This window comes from Lissotriton vulgaris, chromosome 2_1 (genome assembly GCF_964263255.1).
Source record: "Lissotriton vulgaris chromosome 2_1, aLisVul1.2, whole genome shotgun sequence".
Taxonomy (NCBI): Eukaryota; Metazoa; Chordata; class Amphibia; order Caudata; family Salamandridae; genus Lissotriton; species Lissotriton vulgaris.
Window position 1 is genome coordinate 767,777,661 of NC_141687.1, and position 17,494 is coordinate 767,795,154.

The window sequence follows — 17,494 nt, forward strand, 5'->3', positions numbered from 1 at the left end:
CTTGAAATGGCTGACCTGACTTTGTTAATGGATCGTTCCTACTTGAGAGATCCTCAAGGACTACTCAGAGCAGCATATGCTGTTAGTTCTGTTTCTGGAATTATTGCAACACCATACTTGTCTTGTGTAATTTCAGCACAAGTGGCAGAGATAATTGCCCCAATAAGAGCTTGTTGTTAGGTCGAAGAATGGAGTGTGATCATTTGATATCACTTGATATCATTATATCATATAGATTGGAACTTTTGGAAACTATTGAGCAACCTAGAGGAATATCAGTGGTAAAGTTTATTGCTCATAAGTCTAATGATGACATGGTCACTATGGCTAATCAATATGGCAATGAAGTTGCAAAATACTGTGCTCTTGAAAATGTGACAATCAAATTGATCAAATTGAGTGAACAGAAACAAGCACAAGAGTCAGAACAATGTGAAATTAATGTTAAAACAGATGATGCACATAATGTGACTCGATTTTGTTAAATCCAATACATACAACAATGTATTGGATTTCCACGTTGACCGCTCTCTCGGTAAGGCTACATCTTCTCCCCAATGCTATGAGTCACATTGGTAAATCTGATGGACCGTTTACAAGGCTTCAGACAGATTTGATAGAGGTGTCTCCAAAGGCCTCCAATAGTTTTTAGGTCTCGCCTATGCAGCGCGTATACGCTGCATATGAGGACTGTAGCCGTGGCTCTGCTCATTTTCAAGCACACACTGGTGCTTGTGGCGGCATCCACCTTGCGGGAGCGAGCAGTGGCACACCACAAGCATGAGTGCAGTGCTTGAAAATGAGCAGACTGCTCTCCAAGCGCACACACACCACTCGCGTGCTCACCTCGTCAACTAAGTCGCGCGCGCTGTTGCTATATTCAGGTTAACAACAAATGCTTTGGTTTTTGAAAATATATAAAGGGCACTGACGTTGGCTTGAACTTTAAATATTTTTTTCTTCCATCAGCTTTTCAAAATCCTTTTTTTTTTTTGCACCAACAGTGGCAAAATGTTGTACACTTTAACAATGTCGCCACTGTTCCTATTGTCAGCAGTTTGGCGGGTTCTAAGATTTTCGCCTGCTTTCCCTACATAACTGCATTGGCGCTGTTGTATTGCTTGGATGTAGCTTCAAGATCCCTACAGCCCTGCAGACATGACGGACAGAAGCAGGTGTGTTTACCTCAGATAATCCCTAGCCCTTCATCTGGAAATAATCTGGGTAATTTGCAGGCCAGGTGTTAATTAATAGGCAGGGGCGGCTCGGCTGGTCATTAGCACTTTGCAGTCGTAGAGCGTACCAGACTGGAAGGTATTGGAGCACCTTCCATGAGCAGCACTTCTCCAGTTCCAGTGGCAGCTCATCGTGCTTGGATCTTCATCTTACTTGCAGAAAACCGTGAGTTCAACAAAAGGCTCTTGCCCTCTTTTTCCACAATTTGTTCCTCTATGAAATTGATCCCAAACACACTTAGGCTGCAAATGTAATTTTTTTCATACATTTATGTATTTGAAAGTGCAGCCGTAGACTTAGAAGTGTGGCAGAGGTAGTGGCAGCAGCCTTTTCTCTTCCCTTCGCTCACACCAAGCACGTAAACTTTTCCATTCTCCAATGTTTTAGGGAATGCCCACTGCCTCACTGACTAGCAAATCCAAGAGCATTTCTTCTACAGCAAGGCACAGCGGGAGGGAGAAAAAGCACACCCACCTCTCACACCTGCTCTTTCCAGTGGCGTAACGAAAGTGGTAGGGGCCCCCCTGCAAGGTGCACAGAGGGGCCCCGCTCCGGATTTAATCCGGAGCTCTCTAGCTTGAGTACAGTGCTGAGGGGGGCCCCTGCAGCCCCTGGGCCCCCACGCACTGCGGGGGATGCGGGGGCCTGTGTTACACCCCTGGCTCTTTCAGGGATAGCTCGGGAAGCTCCGCACGGGTGTCGCCACCCCGCACACTAACTATATCAACCAGTGGCCGCCAATCTGCTTGCTCCACTTCTGCCAGGGTCCTAATAATAGGAGGCTGCCTCCCAGCAGTGGCTAGAGCATCAGCCCATAAAATCAGCTTAAAACAATTTACTTTAGCACTTCTGCGCCAAGATAAGTGCAGCAACGTTCACCAGGCCAATTGTGTGTGTCATTGTTCCCTCTTCTTCTCAAGTTTATTTTCCTTAAACCAGAGAAACAAGGATTCCTCTCTAAAGGGCACCTTTGAACTGGCAGACGCTTAATCCACCATGGGTGGGGAGAAGAGACAAATGCTTTATATGACACAGCAATTGTGGGGGAGGGGCATGTGCGGCAATCGATTACAAATTCTTAGTGAAATAGATCCTGCTGCTGGAACCCAGGATGTTGTTTGAATCTGTATTTCTACATTTACAAACACTACTTAATTTATGCCCTGAAATGTCATTACAGCTAATGGCTGCAAATTGTCATTTGCTTTCCTGGTCTATAAACGTATGCCTATGACACCAGGTAATGCTTTCCCCTAGGAGCCTTGTTTGAACAATTTGGGTCCACTTATTCCCGTCCTCAGCTTTACTAGTGCAACCATTATTTTCTGATTCAACTAGTCCTGTTGAAGCAAAACAAAATTACAACTCCCAGAGTGCTGTGGGTAGTTCAAACAAAAGCACAGCAGAGGCACATAATGTGCCCCGTCACATTAAGCAATGCTGTGGCTCAGCTTTTTCTTTCATTCCTTCCTTCCTGTAGTTTTTCTTTTCTCCCCTTACTTTGCAATTACTACACCACACCCAGCCACAACACCGCAAACAAAAACACACAGGTAAAAGACATTGCCATTTACAACGCCAATACCTCTAATTCTCGGAAACGCGAGACCTATTGCATTGAAAATGCTTGTTTGTGATTGTCTGTCTGTTCTCTAATTGGGTTGGCACATATCTGTCCAGGTGAAATATTACTGTAGCAAAAACCTTGCCCAGGGAGTTGATACCATGGTTTGGCATGTCTACATCTATTAAGACAGATGGAGGAACTACTTTTAAAAATGAGGTCCTATAATTGTGCACTGCTTTACAAATTGAGCAAAATTTCCACTGCAGTTGTCAGCCAGAGGTATCAAGTGTGGTTGGGAAGATGAACTGATGCTATCAAATCCAAACTTGCCAAAGTGTTTGCCTTGACAAATTTGAAATGACTGATGCTCTTCCTTTTGTTCTCATGGACATTAGACGTTCTCTGAATAAAAAGACTGGTCGCTTGTCTTGCTCATAATATCCTCAATGGAAGAGATGTGCTGATCCCATATTTTCCTTCAGCAGCCCTATCAATACCTGATTATATTGTATTAGATTACTGTAAAGAACTGGCTGATGTAGTGAAATATGTCTCTCATCAGGTGAATTTGGCAACACCATCTACAAAAACAATCCAATCCCAAACACAGCAAGCAAGAAACTGCATCCTGAACAAGAAGCATTAGATTTAGTGATTGTGCACCCTATTTTGGTGGTCAATGAAACTAATTATTCCAAGGAAGAAATGTCTTCAGCATAGCACTCTATGCATCCACCCTTAACAATATCACCTTTTACTAATTGTAAATATACAATATTAATCAGACTAAGGAATGTTCAACAATCTAACTTGGTTTCTAAGGAGCCTTATTGAAGCTCAATACTCACATGATCTAAGGACCTCAATTGTGCCTAATGTTTCATTGCATTCCAGTAATTTAAATTCAGGTTTTAATCACTATATTAATTTATGATTGGCAAAAACCACAGCTACAACAATGCTATACATACATTGTTCTCTTTTTAAGTTCTTGCCATATTGATGATTAACTAATTCTGCTTCGATTTTTGTCTTAATTTTGGGCGGCTAGTGTACTTTTACTACTGGTTTCCAAACCTGCAAGAGTACGTATTTTGGAAGACGTAGCTGAAAGTTAGCAATATAACATGAGTTTTGAGGTCGATGAAAAGATGATTTTGTTCTTGGTTTTGATAATGTGTTGAGGTTTAGGTCAGTGGCTCCCAAACTGTGCTCCGAGGACCCTCCGAGGACCCCTATGGGTCCTCGGGGTCTGCCGGCAGCAGTTTTGAAAGCACTGCAAAGTTCATTGAATAATCAACAGTTTTCTGTCAACAATAAACGTGTCAAGATAACTCAGGTGATTAATGTACTAACTGGAGAGAGATGGAAGTTTTGTCCAGTAATAGCTTTGAATTATCTAAGGTAGCACAGAGTGTTAACACATGAACCATGCATTTAAAAAAATAGTATTTGTTTTGCATTGCTCAGTAGGGTACTGTTTTTGTCACAGAGATTCTGTTGATACCGTGCATTTCATAAGTTACAATCGCAGTCTAGCACAGTGAGCTATGAACTGCCCTAAAAGAGCTGCATGGTATAAGTTAGTAAGTTATGTGTTTTTTCCCAGTCTTTCATTATCCTGATGCTGCTACAAAAGGTTTGTTTGGATAGAATAAATTCTTGTTATTAACGTCAATGCTAACTACTAAGTTATGGTCTAAATCCTTAGTTTGTGCTTCTTCAGACCAATCACTCTTAAAAAATATCTACAGTATATATGACATGTGAATCTTACACCGTGTAGTCCCCTTTGCCTTATGTAACATTTTCTATACAATGATATACACATGTATGATTCATTGTTTCTGTATGTGTGTGATGTAAAGTGCTATGACACCCTACACTGGTATGGGAGATGCCAAAAAAGAAATGAAATACATGTGACAGAGCAGCTAAGGAGTGATAAGAGGCACTGTTGGAGAGTGATAGTGAGGGAATTATTGAAGAGCCCCAACAAAGATTTTTGTACCCTGGTGCACAGTAAGGTCATTATTTACTATGCTTTAAAAGATAATACAATTCAATATATAATGACACATGTGTTGTAGAATGCACCATTTCTTCCCTAATTTTCTTCGGAGGAGAGCCCCCCCAAAGCCCTCTTTTTAGTGGCAGGCTCACCCGCAGCACTTGCAGTGCACCGAATAGGGACTGGTCTGACAACATTTCCCAGGGCTGCTTTGGGTTTCCAGTCCGCCCCTGGCAGGAGCAGGGGCTGGTGCCTCGTACCGCAAAATAAAACCAAACATTGAAAAGTTAGTCGCCGAGATGCAGCACCAACTTTCCCTTTCAATTTTTGCTAAATATTTTCAACTAAACGAATAAAATCTATAATAATTTGAGTATTTGTTTGGCGTTCACTTGATTGTGTATTGTTTGCAAATTACTGTTTTAATGTTTGAAATTTAAATAGTACAAATTGCTTGGGGGTCCCCGGCTTCCAGTAGTGACTCAATAGGGGTACTCAGGAGTCAAAAGTTTGGGAACTACTGGTTTATTTCCAAAAGACTACAAATGAATTGGGGTATTTTTCACCTCTCAGTATTATTATCTCCATCAGAATGGTTAGGGTAAAGATAGGACACTGATGTTAAATTGAGATCTATTGGTCAAAACCTCCTTGCATTTAAAAGAGTAGTTGGTAATTCTGTAAAAGTGGTGAAAATGTTTTGCTGGAAAGCACCTTAGGGCCAATTACATTGGAGAAAACCAGATTACATTTACATAAAAAGTTAGCCTTGTGTTGGCAGTCCTTGCACAAAGATTTTTTGGGGAAAATGAGCCGTAAAGTGTACATTTTAAATTGTATTGATCCGAGCTCATTCAAATCTTATTAAAGAGACCACAAATGGAGAACTGCCCCTTTCACTGTGTGGGTCTGTAAGAGATTTGCACAAAGCCAAGGTGACCCATGAAAGAGAGCAATTTGTGCATGTGTGATATCAGTGCTTTACAGCCACGGGTTAAATTCTGTAGAAGCATGCACTATTCAACTATCTAGATGAAAGATTGTGGTTAAAAATTGTTTTACTATTCTGTATTCAAAAGAGAAGTCAATGCAAGTTTGTGAATGAATGTATAAAGCTTTATTCGATCATTAAAAAAATTATAAAAGCACACAATAAATATACATACATACATACGTACGTACATTAAGCAAAAGAGAATCCCACAACACAGAGTATCCCAATAATTCACTCATAGATAAATAGGCAATCAAGATAACAGTAGCAAGTTAAAATGAAAGTTTTTTTCTGTGACGCAAGGCAGATTAAAAAAAGAAGAAACACTAAAACACAGTAGTGGGGAACTAAGATGTGGAAATTGCAATGCAGGCTTACATTTTTAAAAACAGTCCTTCTCAGTACTGAAATGTCGAATCTTTTTGTATACAGAAAAAAGTAAAAATGCATTTGGGCTTGTACAGAGTGTTCATCACGAGAGCATATCGTAATAGTTGACGGACCAAACTGCCCCAGCTACTTCTAATAATCCCAAAGCTAAATTTAGTCAGTAAGATCCAATGTGTTATACACCATATCCAGATATGACTCCACATCCATAGTTGTACTTATCTTAAGATGTTCAATATTTGCTGTCTTGGTTAATTCCAGATCTTGCCTATCTCCCCTCTTAAGCGTTTTGAAGTTCACATCATACCCCTGTTATCTTTGGCATTTAATTTAATTTACTGGGATTGGACAAGATTGATGGCCTACCTAATTTATTGGCAGTTTGTTGGATGTACAAGAACCATAGTAAATGACACCGCAAGTCATAAGACAAGCAATCCTCAATGACCTCTCTGTTAAAAGTGGCCTGCGAGTTACACTAACATCATAACAACATAGGAGCAAGGTTAATATAGTCTTCATATTTGCAAGATCCAGAGCCACATGAATTGCATATGCCGGTCAGGTGATAGCTTTGAAGCTCAAAATAGGTGTGCAAACCCTGTTTTCCTCAATCTGCAGAGCCTTCACAGTCTAATACCCCCAAACTCCTGAGCCATAAGTTAAAACAGATATACACTTTCTCTTGTAAACTTCTAGAAGCAGGCTGGCCAGTTTCCTTCAAATGGAGGATGCCAAATTAAACAAGAGTCCAGCAGCATTTGAGAATCTCTGTATCCTTTGTGTCAGTCATAGTGCCCGGCATCCCTGAGAGTCAAATATTACACCCAAATAGTGAAAGTCATGAATTCTGGCAATGGACTTAACCTGTATAGCCAGACAACAGGACTTGAGATTTCTAGGCCCACAGGCCATAACAAAAGTTTTGGTCAAGTTAGTTTTGAGACTCAGTTGGTTTATAAGGTATGATGATCAAGCAATGTCAAGAATGAGGGAAACCAAACTCACAAGCTGTGTTTATGAAGTAATGGTCCCCAAAATTCTAGATTAACCTTATATAGATCCATGGGGATTCCGGCCAGTCCAGGGGCTTTATTAGCATGGCTGCTAGTTATAGCCCCAATAGCTCATCCAAAGCAAAAACAATATCAATGAGAATAAATGAGGAGGGATGGTCGGTGACCTCAACAACATGGTGTTTTGGGTTACATATTTTACAAAAATGCTCTACCCATTGATCTGGTCCTGTACTGGCACAGATACTGCCGTTAATGCTTATGGTCAGCTTATTATGGTTGAACACATAAGAAACTGATATTTCGGGGGTTACAGGTAGAAACCAGTTTGCACTTCTAGTTTTCGTCTCTGTAGGGCCAGCTGATACACCCTCCGACAGCCCTCCATCAACCCTCTGTCTTCAGGGTTGGCATGTAGTGCTCCCCGAAGACGTTTGTTTGCTGACCTACATGTGCCATCAAACCACAAGAGATGGATGTCACCTCTAGGCCTCTGTTGCTTCAGAAGCACCTCTCTAATTACGACCTTCAGATTTGACAAAGTCCTGAGTTTCCTGCGATTGATCCCGCTCAGAACTAAGACAGCAGAGCCAGGTGATTGGCACAGACTTTCCGTAAGAGCTCATCCATATTGGCCATGTGCCTGTGATCCTCAGAGGAGATGGTCCCAACATCACTCACGGGTTTCTTAGGGCCATTATCGGACCTCCATAGGGTGATAGACAGGTGTTATGGTCACTGAAAACTGAGAATTGGGCTGATCTGTCAATGATCTAGTTCAGAAAATGCTGTGTAACTAAAATGTAATCATTAATGGTGGTGCCTCTCCATCAACACATCCGTGTACTTGGCAACCGTAGATTGTGGGGGAGTCACACATGACCTCTTTGATCCACCCCTAGAACTGCCCCTTCTGTCCAAGCAAGCTCAAACAAATGAATCCCATTACCCAGGGGAATCTTCCCCAATGTCACATTAATATCACCTGCCACAATTAAGTTAATTCCTTTTCCTTTATTGGCATATCTGCAATCGAGTTCAGTTATACATTCAAAGCGTGATACAAAATTCAGATTATTCTTATCTTTTTAATTATCATTATAGAAGCTGATAATGACATTACTAAAATGTATTGTCCAACACAGATGAAAAGCTTGAATTAAGCCACTTCTATGAGGGAAGGGAGATATAGTGCAACCCCTTATGGTCCTGAACCATGGACTTAGACCTGACCTCACGTGACACGCCACAGTAGGTGTTGCAGGGATAGAATAGCAGATATAGCCCTCACAGAAAACATCAGAGCTCACCCAGGTTTCCTGCATTAGAATGATACACGATTTCCACCCAGTTTTCCAGCCCTAATTTGAGATGAATACCAGAATATTCTGGCTCAGTAGTTTAATTATGTTCGTAAATACTGCATCCAGGATAGTAACACTTGTAAGTTTATATTTCTTGTAAGGGTTTGGAGGGTTACATCATTACAGTCTCTACAAAGCTGATTAAGCTTATGTACATGAACTCCAGTAACGAGTTGTGAATATGGGCCACAGAGGCTGCTGAAGAGGAAGGCAGTCCACCAATGGAAGCAATAGTCACGAAGGCCCAAAGAGAAAGTGTACCGTTGAGTTGGGCCTATGTCTGAAATTAGACATGAGATCCGCACCCGGTCCTCGTTAGGGCCACGCATAACCTTGAAACTGTTTTCAGTTTCTACTGTTCCTCCTATACAGTAAGACTTTGTATACTCCAGTGCCTCATTCTAATATTGTAGTGCTGTCTTCAGAACCGCAGGCCCACACCAGAAAATGACAAGTCATCATCGCTGTTGCAGGACATACTTCCTTGGTTTTTCCTACTTCCTTAGTTTAATCTCTATATTTCATTCGGAATTCAATTGTCTATTTCAGTTCAGATGCTTATCTTACCTGCTTCCTTTGCATTTCTAGTTGGCCATTTATGATTTAATAAAAGTGCATATTAAACAATGAAACTTCCCAAAACTTGTTATGTCACAAAATGTGATTTAGTAATGATCTTTTTCAGGCTACTCCTGAAAATATTGTTTGAGTTCAGAGTCCTACCTTGTTAAATACAGCCTGGCTTATGTCTTAATGCTCTTTTCTAGAGAATAAAACAAGAATAATGGGTCATTCTAAAACCTGTACAAGTGATTAATAACCACTGGGGAGAGCTTTCCTGCACAGTCAATGGGGATCAAGTGGCCCATTGTATTCCCTGTTATCAATTGGTAATAGGAGTCTTTCACAAACGGCCTTTTGATGCGAGTTGCTGGGAAAGGCACGTTGCATCTGATATCCCATTAAGTATGGACTTCAGCAAAGACCCCCTTTGTCTGAAAATGGTTGGCTAGCACAGTCATTGTATGTCGCAGTATTCATCATATATCTGTTTGCAGACATCCAAGACAGATGTAGGGAGGATCTCATGAGGGGAGGGTGGTGCCAAATTCTGTGCCTAGCTAAGCACTACAGGTAAGGCTCTTTTTAAAATCCGCCTGTCGCTGCCGACTTGTGGAAAAAGAAAATGCAGTACGCTATGTACAGGGGGAACACATCCTTTACAACGAAACTTTTACGATGCAAAGCTATTACAACGCAGGTTTTACTATTCATACATTTACAACGCATTACACTGGGGGGCGCTCTAGGATAGGGAATACGTTTAATTTACTATTCAACACCTTTCCTAGTGTCCACGGGGACTGGAGTTGGAATAGTAAATTAAACTATTCACTATCCAGCACCACAAATTGTAATGCGTTGTAAAGGTATGCGTAGTAAAACCTGCATTGTAACAGCATGTGTTGTAAGAGCATGCGTTATAATGTCATACATCCTGTACAGGGTGTGTGTATCCGCAACACTAATCCCCAACCGGGAAACTGCAGAAGAATACAACAAAACTTATTATACTCAGTGCCTAATTTAAAAAGAAGAGAATGCCCTAAAGTTTTTCTCATCCAGCTGCTATCGAATTCTGCTTGCAAAATACTAAGGCGGCGTAGTCTTGATTCCTCTTTATTCCACACCCCTACCTACACCTATTTCTTTATCTCGCTTTTGCAGGTTCTCCTTCATCCTTGCTTTCTTCCTTAGTCACTCTTCAATGGTCTTTCTCCCTTTCCTAACTCGTTCTCGCTCTGGCTCAAAGTTTGAGGTTCAAAAATGTATCCTGCGCCCGAAAATGAGTACTTCCACCCGCAACCACCCCACAAATCAACCACTACTTGCACTAGATTTCGAGTATATGGTATCCCTTCTCTCTGGTTGACTGCATGTTTGGAACTACCCTGCAGACAGTAATTTTAATATCATACCATCTAGTTATTATTTATGACAGTGTTGTACATAATTAATTGGGCATCAGTGCACTGTACGTGGCAACGTCTGGAGCAGAAGCCGGATTTGCTTTTTCCTTGATGAAATAACCATTTTGCCCAAGCTTTTGGGAGATGGCGTGTAAGAACAACATTTGATTTATTCCATGTTTACATTGCTCTAAGCTATGTCCCGGTGTACAAAGCTAAATGCATAAAAATGTGTAAATTAGATGTGCAAATAGCATTTACAAGGTCAAAAATGCCTGAGAGAATCCTGGATGGTGACCGTCCTACATGTATTTCTCATATTAAAACTTTCTCTGTAGCAGATGTATATATTCTGTCAAAGAGAATCAATAAAAATATATATAACAAAAAAATCTGACCGTATAGCAGACGTTTATGAGTATGTAAATCTACGCACAAGAAAGTGTTAAGAATGATCTTAGCGGAGGACACCTGCCGAAGGTAGTGACTATCCGGTATGCTTCTTTTACTTCTAATGGTCTCATTTGGAGTAACTACATTGCAAAAGTTACATCGGGAGTACTTACATTGCAGGTAAGATTTCAATATTTTACATCGCAGTTGTTTATTTTTCAAGTAAGTTATTTTTTTATTGATTTAAGCGATGTAACCCTAATAGTATATGCGTGTATGCGGTCGCCACTGGGTAGTTAAAGTTAGGACCATGTTTCCATAGGAAATTGAATTTTTAGGTTGGTTATAACTTTGGTGCCAAGATACAGTTAAAAGACAACCCAATCTGCCTGAAAATAGCTTACAGGGCGCTCAAAGTCACTGATGTTTTAGAACATACCCAAACAAACAAAGGCCTTCCCCAGTTAATGTAGGAAAACTGGTCTGTAGAAAATATTGCATCTATTTATATCATTATATCAAATTGATAGGGAAACATACAACAACATGAAAATGAAACATATGTAAACACATCTGTGGTCCCACACACACACTGTCTCAATTCAAACAACCACAAACCCAATCATACTCATACATCCCATAGACTAAGAATTTGTTAAAAAACATTGTACATTTTAGAACAAAGACAATAATCCTTCCGTCACGGAAGTGAATCAGCATGGGATAGTAAATAATCAATAGATATCAAGAGGTCAATTTTTCAAGTATTAACCCTTTCGCTGTGCCCGTTGGACAACGGCCGTCGTGAGCACTACCTCCGTAGTGCTGCGCACGTCCGTTGGCCCGACATGGCTCGCCCACTTAATTAAACAGCCGAGCCACAGCTGAATTGCCGCCACAGTTAAATGGTTAATACAGTCCATAATCCAGTTTCTTCTCATAAGGGAAGATGGAAACAAAGGAGACACATGGCTCTCCAGTGCCAACGCATGTTTTGGTGTCCAACTCAGGTATGGGTCACACCTTCTTCAGGGCGAACAGATCGTGTTTGAGACACAAGATAAGATGCGTCTAGAGCATGGGTACTCACAAACTTTCTCTTCGGGGCCAAATTTACAGTGTGGTTTGTGTCAGAGGGCCGCACCAGTGGGGGCGGGGTCAGTGGGGGAGGGGGCGGGGCTAGAGCAACAAAAAAAACTGTGACCATGAGGTTGATCACAGGTCCCTGCAGCGGACGCCTTCGTCCACTGAACCACGAGACCCCGCATACACACATCTCTCTCTCTTTATCTCTATCTCGCTCTATCTCTCTCTCTCTATCACTCTCTCTGTCCTCCCTCTCTCTAGCTCTCTCCCTCCCTCTCTCCCTGCCTCCCTCTGTCTCACTCACTCTGACTGTCTCACTCCCTCTCTCTCCTTCTGTCTCACTCTGACTGTCTCACTCCCTCTCTCTCCCTCTCTGTCTCACTCACTCTGACTGTCTCACTCACTCCCTCTCCCTCTCTGTCTCACTCACTCTGACTGTCTCACTCCTTCCCTCTCCCTCTCTATCTCCCTCTGTCTGTCTATCTCCCTCTCTCTGTCTCCCTCTCTCTCGGTCTCCCTCTTTCTCTCTCTCTCTGTCTCCCTCCCTCCCCCTCTCTCTGTCTCCCTCCCTCCCCCTCTCTCTGTCTCCTCCCTCCCTCCATCTCCCTCTTCCTTCCTCCATCTGTCTGTCTCCCTCTCCCTCCCTCTATCTGTCTGTCTCCCTCTCTCCATCTGTCTGTCTCCCTCTGTCTCCCTCTGTCACCCTCTGTCTCCCTCCCTCTGTCTTCCTCCCTGTCTCCCTCTCCCTCTCTCTGTCTTCCTCCCTGTCTCCATATGCCTGTCTCCCTCCCCCTGTCTCCTTCCATCTGTCTACCTCTCTCTGTCTCCCTTCTCCCTCCATCTGTCTCCCTTCTCCCTCCATCTGTCTCCCTCCGTCTGTCTCCCTTCACCCTCTTTCTGTCTCCCTCTTCCTGTCTCCCTCCCACTGTCTGTCACCCTCCCTCTGTCTCCCTCTCCCTCCCTCCCTCTCTCTCCCTCCCTCCCTCCCTCCCTCCCCCTCTCACTGTCTGTCTCCCTCCCTCTGTCTGTCTCCCTCTCTCAGTCTGTCTCCCTCCCTCCCTCTGTCTGTCTCCCTCTCTCTTCCTTTCCCTCCCTCTCCCTCTGTCTCCCTCCCTTTTCCTCCCTCCCAGTGCCCCAGCACATTTATCTGTGAGGGGCTGCCATTACCATAATTCCCTAAAAAGGGAGCACCAGCATCTTGTTCATTGCGACGCCGGGACTGAGAAACGTTGCCCGTTTTTAAAACAATGTGGTTTCTAAAGACACTGCCCTAAGCACTAGTGCTGCTTGTCTGAAGGACCGCAATACTTTGGCAGCTTCAATTGCTTACCTGCATTGGACTGAGTGGTCCCAATACTCCTGCACTACAGGAATTGCCAGCAATAACATAATTACTCGAACGTAAGCGCACCAGCGCTTCAACATGCACTGACTGCAGGCAAGTTTGGAATGTGTCTATGTAACTCAGAAACCTTTTGGATTTGAACACTAGACGGTGTTCCTGGATTCTGCACTTGCTGCTGCTCTTGCTAAGCATGTGCATTTTGATCACTGTATTTAAGATAGAACTGACCGGCCAATTTAGCTCGATGGTCCTACTAAGTCAATACAAATATAAAGAAAATAACATAAGTATTTGGAGCACAATTAACATGGTAAACAAACAAGGTGCCAGGCCTAACAAGATGAAGTTGTCACACACAGTGTGCGAGTAAAGTAATCTGGATATAAGCGCTGTCATTAAATAAACACTTGATGACTACATTAGAGACAGCAGGCGAGATACACATAGGTGGTGTTTATGTACCTAAAGTATCTATGTTAAACTGTTTTCATTAGCTCATATTTAATGGAACAAGCCCCGATGTTTCTGTCTCCTTTCCCTCCCTCCCTCTCCCTCTCCCTCTGTCCCACTACCTCCCTCTGTCACCCTCTTCACCTCACCCTGCGTGTGTCAGCCTGGGCAGAGCAGCTCTGAAGCTTTCTGGGCTCTTAGCCTCCTGCATTTTCCAGGTCAGCTGCGGCAGGAGGCACATACCGGCTGTGCAATGTAAGTTGAAGTGCAATCGGCTCCACCACTGTGGTAATCTGGCAGACTACATTCTAATTTTGGAAGGGATTGCTGAACTGCAGTGGTTGCTCCTCAAACACAACTCATTGGGTGGCAGATTCCCACTTTTCCCCATCCAGAGCTGATTGTGGTGACAGATGCATCACTGCTCGATTGTGGAGATCATCTGGGGGAGGTGGCGATCAGACAACTCTGGTTTGAAGAGAAAGCCCGGCTTATATCAATCTGTTGGAGCTGCGAGCCACTCACCTGGTGTTGAATGCTTTCCTGCCTTTTATCTAAGCAGGTTGCAAATGGCACAAGAACAGCACATTCACCATCGTACAGCTGCCCACTAAAAGTTATATATGACCACTCAGGTTCCATTATGTGCTACTAGCCACAAGTATACGCCCACTCCCACCCTTCAGATAACCACTTTCATACACCCACAAACATATCCATACACACACCTGCGAATGCCGACACGTCCAGCCTCATCATAAACGCACACACTCATCATCATATGCCAGTACAATGATGGCCAGCATGTTCCTGCACAGTTTTTATTTACCAGTGTTGACGCTTTACCTCTCTGAGACCGCAGTCAAACAATCATACATTCTTTTACAAATGTATAAACATAATCAATGATTCTGTCAAACACGTCTCATTTTAAGGTTTCTCGAATAATATAACACGTGGAAGTGAAGACTGAATTAGTACAACGGGCCATGACACCCCTAGTGCTCTTGCAATCTTCTTTCTAAAAATGATTTTGCTTCCTCTGTTGGGATACCCGATGTAAAACGTCTGTTGAAATGCAAAGTGTGCCTTTAGTTTATGCCACGTGGGAAGTCCCACTACCTCCCTCTGTCACCCTCTTCACCTCACCCTGCGTGTGTCAGCCTGGGCTGAGACAGCCTCCTGGCACACACAGCCCCACCCGAGCACTTAACAGGTCTTTAGAAAGACCATTTGTATGTTAATGAGACCTTGCTGTACTTAACCTCTTCTTAGGCCCCTGCAGCTCCACTATCATTGGAATCACCCGGCGGCCGGCCCCCACAGAGTAGCAGAGTCTCTTAGACTCGCGCTGCAGCAACCAGCAGTGTTTGAAGACACGATTTCCTTTTTTTTAAAAATACAACACGGGTAGATGTCTGGAAGGTCAGCGGGCCGCCAGGGAAGGCTTGCCGGGCCGCCACCGGCCCGCGGGCCATACTATGAGTACCCGTGGTCTAGAGGGACAAAATATCATACAATGTGATACATTAAGAAAATGTCAGAAAAGGTGTGACCCCTGCAATAGAGAGGGTTAACTTTGGTGCCATTAGAAGAATCTTCACAAAACTTTTTTTTTAAAGTCTTATCCACCTCAGCATCTTCCTGGAAAGTTTTAACCCAAAGCATGTTTTACCCATGCATTGTTCAAGAGTCAAATTGAGCAATGATTCCAAAAAACACAACTAAACAGATTTACACCAAACTTGGCAGAAAGTCATTTATTTACCCAGAAAGTGAGCTGTTTTTTGATTTGGTGTAAATCCGTTCAATAGTTTTGGGAAATTTCGATATATTTCACAGCGCCCTTCAATACAATACCAATGTGGAAACCCGCAGTGCTGCGAGCTAAAATCACATGATTTGATTGTCTTGCCACAACATGAAGAAAATGATGCAGCTGCCCTGTTAGGACTCGAGGACATGCGCCACGTGTCCAAAACAAGTCAAGTAAAAAAAAATAAGGGGGCAGGGTAGGGAATAGGGGGTGTCGCAGTGAGATGGATTTTAAATTCCTATTTTTTTTGGCAGTGTGGTGGATCCACAAATCTGTTGTGGTACCCAGCATGGGCCCCCAAGTAATTTTGCAGTGGTACCGCAGTACATGAGGACAACCCCATGCTGCACACCCCAAAGGCTGCCTGGTTGAGTTGAGTGCAGGGCCTCGCTGTAGGACCTGGGCCAACCCCATGCTGCGCACATCCAAACTTGCATGCACTGCTCATTACCTCACATATTACATCACTCGTGAACATTGATGACATGACGTGCATGGAGAGGGTGTGCGTTATATTTACTTCAGTTAACTATAACTATAATCACAAGAGACAGAAGATGAAGAGAAGTAGGACTAGCTCTGACCCAATGATGTCTGAGCAGGCTGGGAGTGGGTGGGGTATTGTTAGTCACCACTAATAAGGCTACAGCTCAAGTGGGTGAAGAAGGGTTGGTGGGATCTGAGCACTCAAGGATTGGAGTTGGGGTGTTGCAAAGACATAGTCCTCAGTTAGGTTCTGGACACAGAACTGAAAGCATGACCCAAAGCTGATGGTATTCTAAAGAACAATGACCTTGTGGGACTCTTTCAAAGAGGTCAACGTTATGTGAAATTCAATGATAAACAATTTCAACTTAGACTTGTATGCATCACTGAATGGACGTGTAGGGCTTCCTTCTCAAGAATTTGATTTTATGTTATTTTCTTCTGTTTACCTTATTTTGTAAGTTTACAACATAATAAACATTTTGTGACATGGTGCAGACGACGCAGTGTATGAACAAGTTGAACAAATGACTTATATACATATGAAAGCACAACTGTTTTTGACAATCCGTGGTTCCAATAATTGTCTATACAAATGCCTATTAACACTTTTCAGGTATTTCTCCTAAGCCATAGTTCTTATAAGCCAAGGTATTCTCCTGTCAACGTTTCGACCCTGCGGTTACTAATAGGGTCTTATCAGGACAAGTCATCTGACTGTTGTAAGCACCTACAAGAGAGAATATAGAGTAGAACAAGAGGCTCTTAAGAGTAAGTCAATCACACTTTGAAATTAATTCCACAAGTAACATTGATGAGTACTGGCCAACTTGTTTGCTTAATACACAGCTGAAGACATTCAAGATCAATAGTTTGATCCCTGAACAGGGAAAGGAAACTCTGTTCTCTCGCCTCAGGTTTAATGTGATGTGGCCTAGACATTATGATGTTTTCGGGATGCCTTCTTTGGGTCATGACTGGGTGTCATTGTGGAGCAGGGGGATCATGAATGAGGGTGCAGACATTGTGAAATCTTGAAAGAAGGAGATAGCAGAAGATAGCAGACGTATGAGAGTGATGTATGAGCATGAAATGTAGAATTATGCCGGTAAGGATAGGAAAGTTTATGGGGCAGCACATGACCATTGACTTGTATTTAGCGGTGAGGCAGTTGGTTGCCTTTCCCGTGATGTGGGAGTGGAAGGGGGCTAAAGTAGAAAACGAGAAGAAAATGCGGTTGCCCTTGCAGAAGAGTGGGGAAGGAAACCCATTGTAGATATTCCACCAAGCTAGCTTCAGAAAATGAAAACTGCAAACAGTCAGAAAACATGATTGCTGCGGTTTAGGGAAGAAAGATTGAGGGGTATGAG